General features: G+C 42.6%; 1 protein-coding gene across 3 annotated transcripts in view; it reads left to right on the forward strand.

Moving 5' to 3' along the window:
- Nucleotides 1-20,473, forward strand: part of MAP1A (microtubule associated protein 1A) — a 58,540-nt gene that overhangs the window by 6,615 nt on the left and 31,452 nt on the right. The window contains exon 1 of one of the 3 annotated variants that reach the window (XM_083850187.1): nt 14,674-14,817. The exons of 1 other annotated variant lie outside the window; for it this stretch is intronic. The gene's annotated coding sequence lies outside the window, so the exon portion shown is untranslated. Of the gene's footprint in view, nt 1-14,673; nt 14,818-15,292; nt 16,876-20,473 lie in introns of those variants that run through there. One more of the 3 variants, XM_083850188.1, reaches the window with a different exon arrangement.

Here is a 20,473-nt window from a genome sequence, read left to right on the forward strand (position 1 = left end):
TAAGATAGTTGAATAGCTATACCAGTAATCTTTCCTCTCAGATTATATTCTGTGGTAATCTTCAGAAAACTTGTTATAACCAACTAATGACACAATTGAAAGTCAAGCTAGGCTTAAATAGTATAATTAATATTTCATAAGGTGCATTATATCAATATGATGTTTGAGGCCTTGACAAGCTTTCTTTGGCTTTATTAACAAGTAAGGTCCTGTAATGCCATGCTAGTTGTTACTCATTATGTATTCCGTGTAAATCTTTACTGCTGATAGGCTGTCCAGTTTTCTAGGACTTAAATGTCAGAGTACTGGATCTCAGGTCGGAAGCTGAGAGCTTCTTAGTCAATATCTTAGTTCTTATGTAGAAGTAATCTGTTTGTACAGACTGTCTGACTGCTGAAATCACTACCACTATTTCTAAATTTTCATTTAGAATATAAATTGTTTCATTCTCTAAAATGATTTCTTCCAAATACGTAATAAATTTAATGACTATTTCCAGCTTTATTCAGCCTGTAGAATGAGAGACAGGTAGTACAAATCTTATGAAGTCATAAGACTTTATTTCAAAAATACTGCTTTTACAGTCTTTAACGTACTTCTTTCAATACTAAGTGAGCTTCTTTGGAAAATTATACATCTTCAGGATTGTCCTTGATAATAATATTGGGCTTCATCTTGCCTGTTTGAAGCCCGCATAATGAACCTTCTTTGTTAGGCCAGGTTAGGAAGTTATGAGGAATAATTTTTGTTTTACCATTGCGTATTTTAAAATGTTGCTTTGTTCATAAAGTATGCATTATGGTTCTTACTGTGATACCCTCACAGACTGATGGAAAATAAGAGGCCAGAGCTCCGATAACATATTCCTATATTTGAGCTAAGCAAAGGTTAAATGAACATTGGTTTCTTGTTTTCATGCTGTCCTATCCAAATGCTGGCTACTGATTGAAGGGGTAAATAGTGCTTCTCTTGCTCCAGAACTCATATAAACGTTTAACCTGCATTTTACAACTGACACTTCTGTATGTATTTATTATACATTTGAAACTTCTGAGGATTCAGTAAAATCATATAGGATTCACTCATGTGAAGTATCATTACTATGAAAGAAATGAATTTTCAGAAATGCTCTGATTCTGTTCATCTTCTCTACTGAATAGTAAGGTAAGAACTGAAAATTCTGTTCAGCATATTAAAAATGAGTAAGGTCAAAGGAAATGCCATACTGAATCAGATCAGTGGTCTATGTAGCCTGATATTCTGTCTCAAGAAATAACAATAAAAGATGTATTTCAGGGAGAGCATATGAGCGTAGCTGCTTTTGATTGTCCTTTTTTCCTCATACTCCCTCAGTCTGCATAATGCTTGGATTTGGGATGTTAAAGGGCATGTCCACAGCAACTCCGTTTAGTTTAAAAAAAAAGTTTAATCCCTTCTGAATACAAATACTGTCTGCCTTCACAGCCATATAACAAGTTACTGAAAGTACTGGTTGCTATCAAAAGAAGTTGTTTTCTAAGTTGATTTAGCTTCACTGAGCGTTTCCTATCATCTAGCATTTTAGGATTTGGTGAGTAATGACCTGATCTATGACTGTTTTTTTTTTTTTTTTTTTTTGTAAGCCTTGAATGTATTTCACGCTCTTGGCCTTCCTCTCTAAATTGAAGGATTTGGGACTTCTAAGATTAAGTCAGTTGTTCAAGCCCTGTAATCATTTTGCTTATCTAAGCTAAACTTGAATGGATAGGCACAACACTTTGCATGCTTTTGCTGCTTTTGAAGATAACGCTGTGCCTTCTTAATTTATTGTTTACCCTTTTAATAATGAGGGATTCATGAAACTATACACCTAAAGAACGGGGGGAAAAAATCATCCCCTTTGAACAAGATCTATCAGATAAGAAATTTAGCAAAATACTGGCTTTCCCTATTTGAACGATTCCTTGGTGTTACTGCCTCTCTATAATTGCTGACCCTATTTGTGGTATGGTTCTTATGTGACCTCTTGTAGTACTTGAGCATACAGCTAAGACTTCCAGTTCTTATCTTCAGCTGCTGTTCATGACTGACACCTCCGCAAAATAAAAACACCTACCTGCACTCCAGACTTCAGCATCCTCTAGAATCTGACTTGCTTCCATAGAATTTGGCTGAGGTCAGTGCACTACTGGCTCAAGTTCTGAGAGCTGGGTACCTCTTGCTGGAAAGCTGAATTGGCGGTTAGGAGTCAGCATCTGCATACTGACAGCAGCGTCTTTCATGACCTTGGTGAACACCCAGTTCTATTGTTCTGACAACCCAGGCATTTCAAGTGTTGCAGGCACTGTTTTTAGCACCTTATATAAGGCTTTTTTTTTTTTTTACTCATCAGACAACTGCTATCTCTTAGTGTGTAACCTATTTTAATTCTTTCTATTTTTTGCCTAGAATAGCACTTTTTTTCTTGACTGTCTGGCCTTATTCTCTTATCTCTACTTTTTTGTTGAGCTGTGTTTCTTATTTAAATAAGTGTTTAACAGCTCTGAGTGAGATGGCCAGTTAAAAAGAAAGAAGGGGCATGTGATTGCACTCAATATCTGTGGAAAAACAGCAATAAAAAGTCAACACCATTTTCTCCGTTTCATAAAATGAGCAGCTTTCAATCACTGGATAACTGTTTATGAAGGATCTATATGCTGCAGAACAGTTATGTTAATTATCTGTTCTCAAAGACGGGCTTGACGCTTCTTTAAACAGTGCTCTGGTAACTAGTTCATGTTGTCCCTCACAGTGGCTACACACAGTAACTTTGACTTGCATGTTTTTCTTGCAGTGCTGTAGTGACACTTCTTTAACTTGACAAAGGCAGCGTTCTCCTGGTGGCTGTGTGCATTGTAAGCACAGCAACTTACAGTGACAGTGGCCTCACAAATAAGAGTAGCTCTAACATGCGCTTTTTTTGTCTGCTACCCCTTGGGGAATTTCATGTTTGTTTTAGCAGAAATGGTGGAGCTAGATATAACGATTACAAGTTAATACAAGCTTTGGGTGACTTTGTACAAATGATGCTGGAATCCCAGCCATACTTGGAGATTGGTAACAAAAGCTTTGTTAATGTATTGCTAGTGTATTATTAGCTTACTGTGGCTATGTATGTTTCTCCTTTAGTGTCCCTGCCTTCAGTGGCTTAGAGTAGGCTTTTCCAATCCATGCGAACTGGACCTTGCTAAGACATAAGATAGGCAAAAGGGAAGGAGGATTAAGTATGAAAATAATCCTGAACATGTGACAACAGCTGTAAATAACTTCCTGACAGATTTCTTGGTCTGTTTCACTCTACTGTGCTATGAATTTCTTCCTTTGCTTTTAAAGAATCCCTAGTATTGTCATGGGCTTGAGGAGGGAGCCTCTGACCAGCAGCTCTCAATTCCTCTTTACCTGGGTGGTGTACTTAAACAGTTGGAGGTAAGTGGCTTAAGATGTTTCAGTGCCTTCCTCCTAGGAATGAGCAGCTGGGCTGAGCCATTTGGACTGTTACTCTGCCTGAGATCATGAATACCTCTAGAGAAGCTTGTTTTTTCAGAACTTCCCAGGATAGGTTCATAAAGTGGAAAGCATCGTTACTTACAGCCAGCAAATGTATCCTATCTCACTTCTCCACCGGAGGCATTAACGTGTAAGAGAAATGGGCAATGTTGTCATCTTCCCATACTGGTACACAAGGTGCTTGTGTGTTGCTCGGAACTGTTGTCCAACCTTCAGTCTGCAGAGCGGCAGCACTGCTTTTGGCACTCTGTTGCATCCAGCTTGGATGAAAGAACTTAGCAGAACTCCTCTGAAGTGATCTTTTCTAGGATTTTAGCTGCTATTTCAAGAAATATTTTTTCCCCTAGGTGTGGACTCAAAAAGCCAGCATTGAAGGAGCCTGTTAATCCTATTTTGCCATGAGATTAATTGTTGTCATGTGCTATTGTAATTTTAATGCCATAATTCCAACCTCCTTAGAAGACAGATGTCCCTGTCTCTGATTTGGCTCTGTTCCAGGATTTTGTCTTGCCCTGTTAACCATGTTGTTGCCAGAGAATATGCTCCTTTTCTTCTCTGTAAGAATTTAAAATTGCAGACTGGAGACACTGTTTTCCTTTCCTGAACTGGTATTGCTTCGTACATGGGGAATCTGAGATGACATGCTTTCTATCCTGAAAAATTATAAACGTCTCTGAGCTAGAAAATCATGAAGTTTAAAATGCACTTAACGGGCATTGGTAAAAGACTGTGTGTCTAGAAGCATCTTTCTTTTGAAGTAGCACCTTTTATTCTTTGTAATGGAATGTCTTGCTGCTTGATTTGGAAACTTTGGGAGACTGCAAAAAATAATCAGCTTTTCCTTATTTCTTGGTAGAGCAATAATGCTTCTGCACGGTATCCACACCATACACCTATTCCATCTGATTTCGTATATATTGCCTTATCCTGCTAGCCTGTATGAAGCAAAAAATGAAGCAAATTAGTCAATTTCTGAATTCAGGCTTTAGAATACTAAGAGAACTGCAAGGAAAGGATATTTACTACCTGAAGACAATCTCACATTTTTTTATTATAAACAAAAAAAATGTTTTAACTGTTTTTGTTTGGTAGGTGAGAGTGTTGTGATTTTTGTAGTATGCAGACAATTGTATTAAGGTGAGGCATTGTGTATTAAGGTGAGGTGCACTATATTAAGGTGAGGCATTGCTTTTCATTTGAATGCATCAGGTTACAAGCAGTCTACCATAAACCATGGGTTATTACTTTCAGTGGTTATAATTACCAGCGGTTAAAACTGTTCCTCACATCTAGGTTGAATTCGTTTACTGTGGCTTGCAGCCACTATATTTCATTCTGACTATCTGCTATGTCTGAGTTCTCTTCTGGAACAAATCTTACTACCTGTAGATGCCTTCTCCCCTTCCCTCATAAATGAATTCTTTTGTATAAATCAAACTAATTTTGGGGGGGGTGGGGAGTGTTGACCTCAGACAATACTTTGTGTTATGATACATCAAACAATCGTGTTACGATCTCTTCGGTTTAAAGAGCCTCAGAATTTGCTTTTCAAAAAGGAAACCAAAAAACTACAAACTGTAGTGGTCTCTGACCATACTATCGATCACATTCTTGCTCTTAACTAATAGCCTGCAATATATACACAGCTAGCTCTCTACCATGAACCGAATTTGCGTGTTCTCTGCCACGGAGTCGCTGTTTTCTAAATGTAACCGACATTGCACAAGTGTGATAAATTCCTTGCTTTTGTCTGTAATGTGTCTATTCTAGTAGACAGATCAATGGTTTTGGCACCAATCACAAGTTTCAGTTAATTATTAGTATATTTCCTTGCAAGTAACTGAAGTCTTGATAACAAGTTATATGGGATTCCCCTAGAAATATGTTGAACAAATCTCTGCTCATCAGCTGTTTGTCGCTTAAAACTGACTTTAATCTTTCTGACAGAAATTACTGATCTTGTAGAATGTAGGAATGTATCTTTTTAACAGAGTAACATACAAATGCATTAGACCCATCCAGCCTTCTGAAAGGGTTTCTCCATAGAGCAATGAGTTGTAGTCCCAGATCCTGTTTTTTTTTTTTTTTTTTTTTTCTTCAGGATGCTCAATGACTTGAGTTCAGGGATAGGGTAGGTCCTAAAACCGCAGGACAGCTTCTTATAAAAATTTCTTGGGGAGCAGGATTATGCTGCGTGCATGAAAATGATGCATGCATATGTGGTTTCTTGGGCTACGATGGTAACGTAAGAGTTCCTACATAGTCCAATAGTTGCCACAAGCTCACTTTTTTTTTAACGCAAGTATGATTCTTTGACCTTCTTTATCTAAAGTAAATGGAGTACAGCAGGCACACAGGTTCATTGAAAGAAAAAGTTCAGCAAAATTAGATTCCTGTTCTCTTGGAGGGGGGGGGAAATGGTAGAGGAAGTGCTATCTGCCAGCGGTGCTGTGGTGTTCACTTACTCCAGAAAAGCAATAAGAAACAGCTCTGATCAAAAATGTGGCAGGTATGGGTAACTATTGTGCTCCATCCCTATTCTTTCCTTAGTTATCACTTAAGGCTAGTATGTATGGGAAGCTTACTAGCAAAACTGTCAGTACAGTGCTGGTAGGTGAATTCCATATGCAGGCATACTTATTCCAGAATAAACCTCCATTAATCAAATAGTGTTGATTGAATTATTTAATGAGAAATAGATTGATATGGTTATATTTTGCACTCTTAACTAGTCTTTATACAGAACAGACAAAAATTAACGCTTGGTCAGTTTTGTTCTTTCTATTTTCTGCTTTGTCTTCACGCATACCTCTAACTTTCCAATTTTGCCAGTTTATTAGATAAAGCTCCCAAAGCTGAAATAACTGAGGTCGTGAATATTCACTGGTAGCTCTTCTGAAGTTAGTACTTGCCCTACTGAACTATTATTTTTGCTTCTAGAACTAAATATCGTGGTTTAGTAGTGTTGGCAATTTGTGGAATTCAAATTCTAGAAGCGTATATGGCATATGTGGAGGTAAAGAGTAAATGGGCGGGTTCATCATGAAACAGTCTCTTTGAATTCTTCATGGAAAATGAAGGTAGAGCATAGCACTGGATCAGTTTTGTTTTATTTCATATGTAAATAAAGATTCCAGGTGTCAAGATCACTTGGAATGGAACTAGAGGGATGATTAACACTTAAATTTGGTAGAAAAGGAAAACTAATAATGAAGTTGTTGGGAAAAGATTGGTTATTTGTTCAGGACACAGAATGAAAGAAACATATTGTCATTGTTTCATTTTCTTTAGTACTTTTCCCGGTGGATGCGAGTATTTTCTTACTTGATTTATTTTTAAATATGAGAATGCCAAGAAATATTAAATGCAGGCCAGCCTGTCCTTGAGGTAGTAGTGTAAATAACTGATTTTTATTTCTCAGTCCTCTTTAAATGTGTTTGGTGGAATGCATTTTAAATACATCTAAAACAGTGTCTTTTTATCCCTACTGGTATAGGTCTACTGGTATAGGTCTTTATCTGTAGAACTTATTGGGGCAGACAAGCTGGATGAGACTAGATTTTTTTTGTGGTTAAAAATAAAAAATGAAGACAGGAAAAAGTCGCAAAACAATAGGACACAGTTATATTTTGCTTTCAAATGACCTCTGTTCAGCAGTTCTACTCACAGTTTATAAAACTGAAGCCTGTTCTAGATTTTGTCTGCTACACTTTGACGCTTGCAATCGTGGAAACTGGTTATGGCTGTTCAGTTACTTTGCCTTTAGGTAGGTGAATAGTGTGAATTTTACCAAAGCCTACAACTTTGCTTCTGAAACTTTGAGTATTAATGTTTGTGCAGGAAAATCTGCAGTAGACAGTTTTACTCCTATAAAGAAAATTCAGCTGTTCCAAAGATGAGACTTACTTGCACTTTTACTCATATTTCATGGAGATGAATAATTCAGAAATGGTTATTGATTTTTCCTTCCATTTGTCTTTTTTCGTCTTGGGTTTCATCTGAGCTGCATCTTTGCAAGAAAGCACATGCTGCAGTGCTCATCCTGCAGGAGGGCATAAAAGCAGGAGGGAACAGTGCCTAAAATGGATGTCCTATTTGATTTCTGCTATCTAAAAAAAAAAATATATGCTTATTTCACATCTTTTCCTTTCTGGACTAGTAGGCCTTACAAGGAGCAAATAGCTGTTTACCATAATGCCCCCTACCATGCTTGCCGTCTACTAATGCTAGTTTGGAGGAACTACATTTTTACTCTTCAAATTTCAAATACACCTCACAGAACAGTTCCTGTTCTGTAATCAAAGTATATGGCTGTTTCCTGTAGTATCTTTGCATGTAGTAGCACCTAGATCCTGTATCTGTTTTTTCTTTTTTTGCTTGTCTTCAAACTGCAATTCATTGTGAGAGAAGCTTCCGTACAATGGCACTTAAATCTGAAAACTGATGTCACAGGTTCTGCATTTTTGCAGGCATATGACAGCTGTTTTATGTTTCTTAAAGAAAATGCCTACATCTCAATGTTTTCCAACTCTAAATATCACACTGAGTAGAAAGGTAAAGGAAGACAGGTATGGGTTAACAAAAACTGCCTTTTTGAGAGAGTCTTCAATAGTTTTTTACACTGAGTTGCATAACAGAAATGACGGGATATTGCAAACTTTCCCATGTGTATTTTGTTCTGGAAATCTTACCTGCGCCATTGCCAATTTTAAAACTTGTTCTACCTTCTCCCCAGCCTTTCTTTTGCTTTGTCTACCAGGCTTAGCTTCCCATCTTCAGTTTGCGTAATCTTCAGTCCCCACTGCTTGTTGCCTGTTTGCCTCTAAGGATCCCGCTGTGAATTTCAGAACTGTCCTACAGGTGTCCTCTATGACATCTGTTATCTGGATAACTAACAGTATCTGGTAAATCAGTGCCTCTGGTCTAATAGATACTCTCCTTAAAGATAGCAGCAGCCTTTTTGTTTCTGTTCAAGCCTTGGAGGCAGAGTTGAAAAAGCAGCAAGTCCCCAGGAATCTCATCCTTCTCAGGGCAGCTGTTGCCTATTACAAGAGATAAGTGGCTCTTTCAGGGAAAGAATGAGATAAGAAACTGTTAAACATATCTGGAAGAAAAAGATGCTCCCTACAGTAGGAAGGATCTTGCACTGTATTTTGGCTCTTGCAGCTTCTCTCACACTGCCTTAGGTATTTCTTTGTTACTTTTCAGTGCTAGACCTGGCTTATACCTTCTGTTGTTCTCAACATATGCTGAGACGTGGAAAGACATGCTGTGCCTCTGGCTGGAGAAGTCTGGTGGGTGCTAATTTGTTACTAATGCCAATGAAGGCTGCTGAGGATGCACAGGCAGCATGGACACTGTGTGTGGAAGACACGAGTTTTTCTTCAAGTAGACAAGTGCTACTTATTGGCAACATTTGGAGCAGTCTTTCCTTGAACTCCTTGTTATAAAATCACTAGGATTATATCCCAGTCCCTCCTTCCTCTCTACTGCATTAAGCCACCCTTTTCACAGGATGGCTGAGGTTGGAAGGTACCTCTGAAGATCACGTAGTCCAACCACCCTGTGAAGAAGGATCACCTTTTGGGTGCTATGAAGTCATCCTTTGTTAATGCAGGCTACACACTGGTTCCTACTGTGCCCCAGTATTTGCTTCAATCCCTCTTTATGTTCCTTCTGGTGTTTTAGTACTGCTCATGTTTGCTCCAGTTTTGCAGCCTTGATTTTTATAAGTCTCTTTATCTTTTCCATCGAGAGTTCTAGACAGGTCATCTTCTGTTATTTTCCCTAAAGCTTTTGAGTTGCTGAGTTAAATTAGGATCACCATTTTTAAAACCTTATTTTCTGGGACAAGAGAGACCAGAGTGTTGCCAAAGAACTCTCAGGTTTCACAAATTTGTTTAAAGTAGGAATTGGAAAAGAGGTTGATAACAGGTGCTGACAGTCTCTCTGGACCTACATTAAGGATGCTATTTGGTGAAGAAAATGATGAACAGACAAATGTAACAGATGATTTGGCCTATCCACCTGTAAACTTGTTAAAAACCACAGCAAGTCAAAGTCTAAAGAAACTATTTCTCAATAGCTCAGGTAATCACTCATTAGGCCCTGAGGTATCAGAAACATGAAAAGATTACTCTCTAAGAAGTGAGCATAAATGCCTAACAACACTGGACCTGCAAAGCAGTTGAAAGAATAAAATACATAAGGGATCAAATGTTCATTGACAACTAACAAGGTGTGACTGCTTTTCAGATATAGATACTTTAAAAATATAGACACTCGACAAGAGCACGAAATAAATACTTAGTCAGAATTTAAGCAGTCATATAGAATGGAAGGGTACTCCTATTTGTAAGTAAGAAAGAAAGCTGGAAAGACACACAAAATAGTTACACAGAAAGATTCAGGTGTATTTAGCAAAAACAAGTATTTTAAAAAATCCTGGTAAAGCCCATAAACAAGAGTAAAAATCATTTGTACCTGGAGAGAAAAGAGGATAGCCAAGAGGGTTGTAGAAGTGATTTTCCAAAAGCTTGAAACAAGTAGTCAGTTTTTCTTTCTTTTTTTTTTCTTTGAAAGCAGAGAGCCTGTGGAAAAGTTAGTAACTGGGTAGTCAAAAAATAATCTTCCAACAGGATGGATGCAAACAAATCCTTGCACAATTGCAGTCTCCTTCATACAGTATGCTGTGGAGGTATCCTGCTACTTCTCTAGTAATTACTTTGCCAGGCCAGTCTTCTGTAATGAGATATCAGAAGTTGGAATGTGGACTAACAGAAGTCAGAATTCTCTGCACTGTAAACTGTGTGCTTTTCATTTAGAGGTGCTAAGAAATACCTGACCTTACTCATAAAAACAGAACTCAAATTAAAAGCATGGCTAGGGCTTGGTGTATCCATGGTAATCCTTTGTTCCACCAATTCAGATGCCTGTATGCTGTTTATTAGAATCTCTAGTCTCATTAAAGACTTGGTGCATGGTTATGAAGGAAAATCAGGTGCATTTGAGCCAAAGAAGCCTATGGAATATAGCAGGCAATTCTGAGCCACTGTCAGAATATTTACTGTAAGCTCTATTCAGTATTATGCTTTAGCTTCGGTTCTCGGAGTTCTGATATTTCACCAAGAAACTCAGCCTTCACTTTATATAAACTTTTCTACATCACAGAGAAAAGCATGGAGGTGCGATCCTGGCTGTACCCTAAAACTTGAAAATAACAAAAAACATCTTAAGAAGTCATTTTTGTTATTTGTGCAGGCCTGGAGAAATAGCCAGTTTGTGGCTTCTAAGTATTTATGATCAAGAACAATCCTATCAGTGCAATACAGACTGAGGTACACAGTGATGAAATAAATGTTCATGTCAGTAACAGTTTAAGTCCTTATGTAATTCCATGCTCTAGTCAGTGGGGAACTACACCTTATATCCCAGAAAGTTTCTAGGCTCTTTCCAAGCCCAGTGGACAGGGACTACAGTTTCCCAGCATAAAGAAAGGATCTTTGTTTCAAACCCTGGTGACTTGGTGGCTGTCATTATTTGACTCATTGAAGGAGAGTTTTTGTTAGTGTAAGTGGTAGAAACTCCATCCCTTCTCTAATTCTGTTAAAATAAATCTGTCCTTGCATCACAGAATAGTGTCCCTAAATATCAGTGTTCAAGTGGTTCTTGGAATGGAACATCAGTAAGCCTTACTTAATACCAGGAGCACTAGTTTTATTTTTTTTCCCTCGATGTTTTGTGGTCCTGATGTCTGTGATGTCTTATAAGTGACAAGTGAAATGTCCTTATTTCCCGAAAGAATGAAGAAACCATGATGTTGTTGATCATAGCTCTGTAGGTCTTTCTGGCTTTAGAAAGTAGGAACTGGAAGCCAGAAAATTGCCTTCCCTTTAGGAACTGGAAGAGACTTCAGTAGAAAGTCAGAAGTTCAGTAAGTGCTTTCTTTCTTAGTGCACCTTTTCTTCTGTCTTTGACAGCTATTCTTAGGGGTTTGGCTTTTATTTTTTCTAAATGATAATTTGTTGATCTCTTTAGAAGCTGAAAAGAAGAGGCTATCTGCAATTGTCATCTGATCACATAAAGGCAGGAGGGCTGCCTCAAAGAACTGTTCAGAAGGTTTTTCAGGCCAGTTAAATGACTGGTTTGTGGTAAAGGCAGTAGCTGTTTTAAGAATCCCTTCGGCTTTGAACAAATGTTCTGCTAGTCAAGCAGCACATATATGAGCTGATTGCACGCCATGGATTTGTACTTTGTGAAAACTGCCTTAACTCATAAGTAATTCTTATTTGTAAAAACACTTGTGATAGACAAAAACGCATCCCTGCCTGCCAGGGCATGATCATGTAACCAACTGGAAAGTGACGGGATAAATTAGAGGCAAAAGATGCATCTGTCTCCCGTTCATTCATTTAACATTAACAAAACATTTCTGATATAAACTCTCAATAGCAATTGGAAGACTCCCATTTTTTTATGATTTGTATGGAGGCAAATACATTGAGGCAAAAGAGAGAAGATCCTGTTAGCACTTCTCACTTTGTAGACTTCTCACTTTATAGAAAAGGCAGAGGAAAAGCACCATTAAAGACGTGAGAGTATGGATGCACTAGTGAAAGTTAATGGGAAATAATTCTTTTTATTTTCCTCTCCTGAATTAGGGAGTATGACACAAAATCACTGGCCAGAAGTTACAAATCAAATACGCAGAAGGAAGTACCTTTTGCACATGATGCATTGCTAAACAGTTGCCACAGAGTTGAAAAGTATACGTAGATTCAGAGCGCAATAGAGAAATTTCTAAATGAAGATGGAAACAACCTTTGTTGGAGAGCGAGGGCTCCTAAGCTGGTGTCTTCCAGAAACTAAGAGGTATACCTGCAAGTATACCACTCTGTCTTGTATCTTATGCTCTTGCACAAACCTGTTGAGTTTGGAAGGGACCTTTGGAAGTCATCTGGTCCAACCCCCATGCTTAAACAGGGTCACCCAGAGCAGGTTGCCCAGGACTCTGTCCAGCTGGCTTCTGAAGATCTCCAAGGAAGGAGACTCCACAACCTCTCTGGGTAGCCTGTACCACTACTCAGTCACCTGCACAGTAAGGAAGTGCTTCCTGATGTTTAGATGGAACCTCTTATGTTCCAGTTTGTGCCCACTGCCTCTTGTCCTGGCACTGGGCATTGCTGAGAGGAGCCGGGCTCTGTCCTCTCTGCACCCTCCCTTCAGATGCTGATGAGATCCTACCTGAGCTTTCTCATCTCTAGGCTGAACAGTCCCAGCTCTCTCAGCCTTTCCTTGCGACAGATGCTCCACTCCCTTAATCATCTCAGTGACCCTTTGCTGAACTCCTTCCACTAGCTCTGTCTATATTGTTCTGGGAAGCCTGGAAATGGACACACAGCTCCAGGTGTGGGCTCACCAGTGCTGAGCAGAGGGGAAGGATCGCCTCGTTTGACCTGCTGCCACTCCTTTGCAGTACGTTAGCTTTCTTTGTGGCAAGAGCATTGCTGGCTTGTGTTCAGCTGGGTGTCCACCAGTACTGCCAGGTGCTTTTCCTGCAAAGCTGCTTTCCATCTGGGTGGTTCCCAGCATGTATTGGTGCATGGGGTTGCTCTTCTCCAGACGCAGAATGTTGCATTTCTTGTTGAACTTCATGAGGATCCTGTCAGCCTCTTTCTCCAGTCTGTCCAGTTCCCTCTGGATAGCAGCACGACCCCCTGGAGTATCGGCTGCTCCTCCCAGTTTTGTGTCATCTGCAAACTTCTTCAATCACTTAATTGCAGTTGTTGGTATTTCTCTGTAGCTGGGAGGTTATGCTGTACTGATGATTCTGGTGACTGGAAAGTAATTGTGCCCCCCACCATCTGTTAGTTGCCCGATTTGACTGTCAACTGCGTAGTTGGGCACAGAGCTACAGATCAGAACTGCTCCTTGTGGTGACTTTTACTTTGGAGGTGAAAGCAAAACTTAGAAGGCCGTGTCCTCTCCTAGTGCTTGCCACGGGCGTTCCTAGCCACCACAGGAGGCTTACTGGCATGTGCAAGTAGCTAGTGTCACTGTCTCTGTGTTGGAACTGTCAAGTAGCAGACTGGGATGTGGCAGGTGTAACAGAGCAAATCAGCAGCTCCCATTGCATGGAACTTTTTTTTTAAATGTACAGCTGAAGTTTGTCCCTTTGAGTCCCTATTTAAAACATATATATATATATATATTTAAAAAAAAAAGCCTCAGATGTTTGATTCCCCTGTGTTATGTTTCCTGAAGTTCACAGATATTAGCCACTGATCAGCATCATCTGAAAGCTAGGGAAAGTAAGGTTGTAACTTATTATTAAAATGCATCGAACTTTGGTGATATTTTTATTCCTGAGCATTCCATTGCCTCTGACAGCCCTCAGAAGGTCACTGAGAGGGACACTTGCTGTAGGACAGGCAGGATGTCTTCAGCTTTCCTAGTTAACTCTGTAAGCTGGGACTTTGTGTAAGGCAAGCAGGACACTGGTAGTGGTTTTCAGTGCTTGCTATGGATAAAAGGTTACTATTGGCAATTAACATATTATGGAGTAATTACATGCCATGCATGGAGTGTTCCAAATACCGGGCTAGTAGGCCCTCGTTCCTGCTCTGCTGGGCTTAGAAGCATGTTTCCCCTGCCTTGGAAGTCTAACAAATCAGGCACTCTGATATTGGTTAAGAAATGAGTTGCAAAGTTCTTGGTGAAATGCTTAAATCATTTTCTGAAAACCATGCTGGAAATAATCTCCAGAGCTCAGGTTGCTGGCCTTGCTGGCCAGCTGGCGTTGCTCACTCAAATTCTGCCGCTAGCCAGGCACCACTGCCGAGCTGCTGATACTGTACCAGACCTTTCCTGCTCAGTTTAGGGCTAACCTGGTGCAAAGCCCCCCTCAGATGAAGTGGGGGGTGCCGCTGCTCAGGGGCACTGCTCTGAGGAGTAGCCTGACTGGAGGTCGCGGGGGAAAAAGCGTTCTGGCAACGCGGGAACCCGGTCGTTTGCGGGAGCTCGGCCCCTGTCACGTACCCGGAGTGCCCGTGCCCACGAGCGCCCGGCCCGCGCCGCGGCCGGCCCCGATGGCGGCGCTGCAGCGGCAGGCAGCGCGCAGGGGGTTAAGGCAGCCCCGCGCGGGGCCGCGGGCGCGGCGGGGGCCGGGCGGCTCCGCCCTCGGCTCGCCCTGACACAGCAGCTGCCGCCGCGGGCCTGCGCCGCGCATCCCGGGCTCGCCCCGCGCCCCGCCACGGCCGCCGCTCCGCGGGCCGCGCGTCCCGGGACACGATGGTACGTGCGCGGTGCTCGCCCGGCCCGGCAGCCCCAGGCCTGGGCCGGGCGGCGGCCGCCGTCAGGACCCGCCGTCGGGACGGCGAGCCCCTCGCGGGGCCAGGGCGGCGCGGCGCTGAGGCGGGCGGCGCGGCTTTGTTCTGGGGTTGATGCCGTCCGCTGCCGTGCAGAAGGCTCGTCGGTCGGGGGAGGATGGGTTCCGGGGGGGAGGAGGGGCGCGGTACTGGAAATGCAGGTACCCAGCCCGCGGACCGCGCCCGGCCCCGGCTCCCCGGCCGTCCTCTGCCGGACCGAGGGGCCGGGTCCGCGCTGCCCTCGCGGGGGAGCGGCTGAGGGCTTTGCGGCGCAGGCTGCAGCGGCCGCGTTTGGCCTTCCTTGGAGTCTTATTGGAGCGGGGGGGCGACTGGCCGGTGGTCGAGGGGGACGGGGTAGCGACAAGGGGGCGAGGGGGCTGCAGATAGCGCTGATCTTTTATGATCTTTGTGAAGACCTCGCCCCTTTCGGCTGCTCCTGTCCTGGGTATTGGGACAGACTGAATTCCCTAGCTGCTCAGCTGTTTACTGCACTTGTGTCATTAGCTCAGGCTCAGAGAAGGATGTACGGTGAATCTGGAGGAGACTGTGGAGAAGACAGTCTGCCTGCCAGGAGCTCACGGAGCCAGCGCCGCAGCGTTATGACCGATCCTGGCGTGGTCGTGCCTGAAGATGGAGCGCTCGGGAGAGGGGAGGCGGCGGCACAGGGCATCTCGCGGGCGCTCCCTTTTGGCAAGGCTCGGGGAAAGGCAGCGTTAATGCCTGTACCACCGTCCAGCTCAGTGCTGATGCTGGAATGAGGCTAACGCCTGGCAGGAGCGGGGAGGGCTGATAAGGTGGACTGTCGTGCTGCTGCTTAGATGAAAGAGAGGTACAGGGACCCTCCTGCTACTTCTCTTTCCTTCAATGCTGCACGCCCACGCACGAGTAGTCTCGGAGTAGCTGAAGTATGGCTTTGAGCTGCTCAACGCTACATTTTTCCACTACAGGAGGCCAAAAAGCATCCCAACTCTTCCAGTTAGTGGGGGAGGAAAAAGGGAAGGTTCTTGCAAAATGCAAGTGATGCAGCTTTTCTAGGGCAGCGGAGGAGGAGAAGAGATGTGGCTGGATTTGGAGTTGAATTTTGTAATAGTAGGCTACAAGGAGGCATTTTGTGCTTTAGAAGTGAAAATGGCAAAGTGCTTTCTTTTTCCTAGTAGCAGTCCTTTGTCATCCCTTACCCTGCTGTGCTTCCCCATGTAGCACAGTGGTGTATGGGGCCAGCTTGTCCCTTTTTGAGGAGGGGAGAAGGTGCATTACCGGTGGCGCAGTATGATGACACCTTTGCAGTCCATGGACACACAAGGATCTGGTTTTTTGGATATCTTTGTCCTCCTTTAGTATTGTCTGTAGTAAACAACTTGTTAAAAGTGTTAAATCATCTATGCTAGTGCTAAAATGTGTTGAAGCATTTCAAAATAGGGCTTTTTATCTACAGTGTCCAGAGCTGGAGCAGGGTTTAGCATGTTGCACATATCACGCTACATGACTGTGAATATCTATCGGAAACTGCTGTTTTGGCTGTGAGGAAGAAAGAGAAGCAAACCTCTTTGACTGAGGAGGGAGCAATTAAAAGTCAGTACTGATGCCAACAAAAGCTTTTTTAATAGAAAAGAGAGGGGCCACTGTGGCTGGGGGCTGTGAGCGATCGGGCTGGGGCTCACAGTGATGTAGGAAGGAGAAAAAGGAGGGAGCTGGACATATTTATCGCACAGCGGGCTTGGAGGGGAGGAGCGTGGCTGCTGCACACTCGCACACGCAGAAACGCGCACACACACACTGCGGCAAATTCTGCAGCTGGTGCCTGCTGGCTTATGACTGCAGAAAAAACAAGCTCCAGTTTAAACTCTCTGATCTCAGAGACGAGGCGTTTCTATTCCAAGTATCTCTGGTTCCACTGCGAAAAGCCCTGCAGGCTGGGCACTCTTCCAGAATGACAGGGATTCCTTTTTCTTCTGATGGGGCAGGGGACCTTTGACTGCATAAGGTCAGTATCCTCCCTGTCTCCTTGACAGCTCTGTACTGCTTGGTTGCATCCAGATTGCATGTCTGCCCTTACACTTCCTCCAGCAAGTAGTGGTTGTATACAGGCCAGAAACTCTTTTTCTCTCCCCTCCTTTCCCTTGATCTGACAAGGCCAGGCTCTCAGATCTTCCACCCTGCTCCCATTTTGTGGACAGAGGGATGTGTAGATTTGCAGTAGTTTCTTTCCTGGCAAAATAATCCATGAGAGGAATGTCTTTCATGTTGTCTTTGCCATTCTTCCACGTCTGTGTTGTCAGTATACCTTAGTCATGACCTCAGCAGATATGGAGGTAAACAGACGATGGACTTGAGCAGAGGAATACAGTCAGCAATAGCCAGCACAGGCTCTCCTTGATGAAAGTAAGGAAGCCGTGTGTAAGTAGACAAGAAATGCAGCGTGTCTCATTCAAAGGAGGGTGGCTGGGCACCAGAGTAGGGGTGGAAGAGGGATACTACAGCATGAGCTTCTATGGGACATGGTCTTGCGTTCTTCTGTCTGTCTTCATTCACAGACCATCCTAGGTAACTCCTGGGATGGCTGCATCTCTTAAAAGAATAAGAAACTGAGAACCAAGTAAGGATCCAACAGTATGTCTTTGTGATAGGTGTCTGAGATCCCAGTGGGTGCTACTGCTGTCCTCTGGGCTAGCACAGCCAAATGTGCTATGTGCATTATCACAGGCTTTTGTTAGTAATCGATGGATGGGAAGGAGAGAGACCTGCAGGCCATCGAATGCTACTGGAGGACAAAGAGGACAAGACTGGTTAATATACAAGGACTTCACAGTAATAACTAGCTCAAAATGAAGGGTGTACCTTCCAGCCTGTGAAGTGTTTGTGAAGCAAAACTGCTGCAAGGGGAAGGAAGGGAGGTAGTATAGTTACTGGGCTGATGGATAGTCTCTGTGTATGGGAGGGAAGAGAATAAGTTACGTGTATATGAAAGCTTAGAAATTATTCAGGGGAAGATTTACTGTGGTGAAAAAAGAGGATTTGTTTTTCTTTCCCCTCAAAAATCCTGAATTAGTTACAGGTCCGTATCATTCTGCAGACACAAGTCTTGCTGCTGTTGAGAGGAAAGACTAGAGAAGGTATTGAGCTACTTCAGTTCTAACTTGGTTGGTGTTTGTTCTTTTTTCATCCCCTTTGAACTGCTTGATTGAATTGTGTGAATTAGAGCAGCTTGGATGAATTCTTTGGACTCCTCTTACAAATACACGTTTTTCTTTGCCTAGAACAAACATTTTCCCCTTTGCTAAAGCATTAAAGGTAACAAGTTTCTACAGGTTTAATGAAAACTGTGGGGCAGTAGAGGAAAGTGATCCAACTTAGTGCCTTCACTGGGACAGTACATAATCTGTTTGGCCGGCCATCTGGGCAGTCAGCACTTACGCACCAGCTGGTCAGACAGTGCACTTCTATCTCTGAGTGTGCTGCCCCTTGACTAGTTGGTAGTTATGACTCATAAGAAGACCTGAGGATATTGCAAGGAACATGGAGGGTAGCGAGGATTATTACAGTGGGACAGTGCAGTGTGGACACATGAAAATAGTCATTAATTGCTTGGCTAATGGAACAGCTTAATTGTGTATCCGGTGCTTCAGGGAGCCTTCCTAGGCTTTATTCACAGATGAACTTGAGCATTGGTGTCCTTGGCCAGCAGGTTCTTAGTTCTCCTGAGACAGGCCTCTAAGTCTTGCTGAGTCAATCTTTCAAATGGATAGAATAATAACCGAGTTGGACTATTTTTATGGGAAGTGCAATTTGGTTTCCCTTCTACGTTCCAAAAGACATCATCATGCAAATATCTATGTTTTAAAATAAACGAGAAAGCCCTTTCTTAGCTTCAAAAGTAAAGGTTTGGATAGTTCCTTTAGGAGGATGAAATTTGAGAATCTCAAATGAAAGGAGGAGTGTAAGTCACAGATGGGGTAGGCTTTAACATGCACGTCTGTTATCAGTATGACCTACTGAACTTGTGTCTCTTTGTATGTATTATTATCTTTCATGGGCCTTCTTGTGAAGCACCAAAATCTCTTGCAATTTGCTAGGACCTACCTCAGTGTCCTGGGTTCTCGGTAGACCAGGTATATAAGGTTCTTGGTGGCTTTGGCATTCTGCAATACAAGAAATCTTTTTGTGAATTTTTACTGACTTTTGAGACCCTGGAGAGTAAGGTGCAAGAGGAGGAGAACTGAACTATAGTCACTGGTCAGTGTCTGGGGCATTTTCCCTCCATTTCTTTAGTGTGAAGCAAAGGTAAAAACAAATCACAGAGCTCAGGCACAGCAAGACTGCCAGACCCTTCCTGTGTGATGTCTGAGCCAGTTCTCCTTTATCTCCTGGGATTCAGCGAAATGCCTCAGGCAGCAGTGGTTTAATAAATGGTTGTTACTGAATATGTTCATAGAGTACCTGACCTGAAAGTCTTTTAGCTCTTTTAACCTTGGGAAGGAGAGTCCATTCCTGTCTCAGGGGAACTGGACATGGTAAGAAAACAGAAATACCAGATGGCAGGACATAAACAGCACAAGCTATAGCCTTAACCCTCACCAGGAGGCTTGTCCAAAAGTTGCACGGTACCACTGCTTAGGTGGGCTGACATTTTCTAGCTCTGTTTTTCAGGTATTTTGTTAGTCTTGAGAAAAGTCCTTCTGGTTCTTTCCAGTGAAAAGATTAAAGCTGTAAAAACTTGGTTCTGTTTTTCACAATATGCTATAGGAAGAAACAGATTTAAAAAAAAAAAAAGAAGCCTGGAAGCATAACTGGCAAGTCTAGATCATCTCTTTCCTCTACTAACTTTCAAGTTAAGAGATTCTGTTACGAAACCTTGCCTAAATTGCTTTTCCACTTCCTGTAGCTAGCCAGGGATTTCACTGGGATATAGCCATCTCACCCATGCCATCCTCTGTTAAGTGCCCCTGCCAAATTCTTAAATATCTGAGAAGTATGGGAGGAAAAGGCCCTTATCTCCATTTTGAATGTTGTCTGAGGAGTGTCGGCCTGTCATCAGACACTCATGTTACTAATATCTATCTTAGAGGTAAAATGGGCAAGAAACCAGTGACTTCTTGTTGGCTAGATTTATGTTCTGAAAAGCCTAAATGGTGTGAAAGGGGTGGACCGCAGTACTTGGACATAACAGAGAACGTTGCCCAGGTCATATAAGAAGTAAATTGCTTCAAACAAGTACGTGGCATCTTTTCGAAGAACCAGCTTGCAGGCTGGTAAATATGAGTGCAGTTTGTGTTTTGGCCCAGTTCCCGATGGCCAGATTTGCATGAGTGTTTTTATTGTTAGGGGTTTTCTTTCCTGCTGCTGGTCCATGTTCAAAAGCAAAGGCGGAGGAAGTGGAATGCATGGGACTGTGGAAGGGGTCTGTGCCTGCATGGCTCTGACTGAGGGAGCCAAACAAGTGAGAGGCTCTGAGACAAAAGTATTCATGATCTTAGAAGCCTGTTCTAGTCCTGTTTATTCTCCCAAGTTGGTAAGTTCAGTCCCTGATTGCACTGTGTGATCTGTGAACTAAGAGAGACCTGGCTAACTGCATGGTGTTAAGA

Source organism: Anser anser (assembly GCF_964211835.1).
Source record: "Anser anser genome assembly, chromosome: 10".
Lineage (NCBI taxonomy): Eukaryota > Metazoa > Chordata > Aves > Anseriformes > Anatidae > Anser > Anser anser.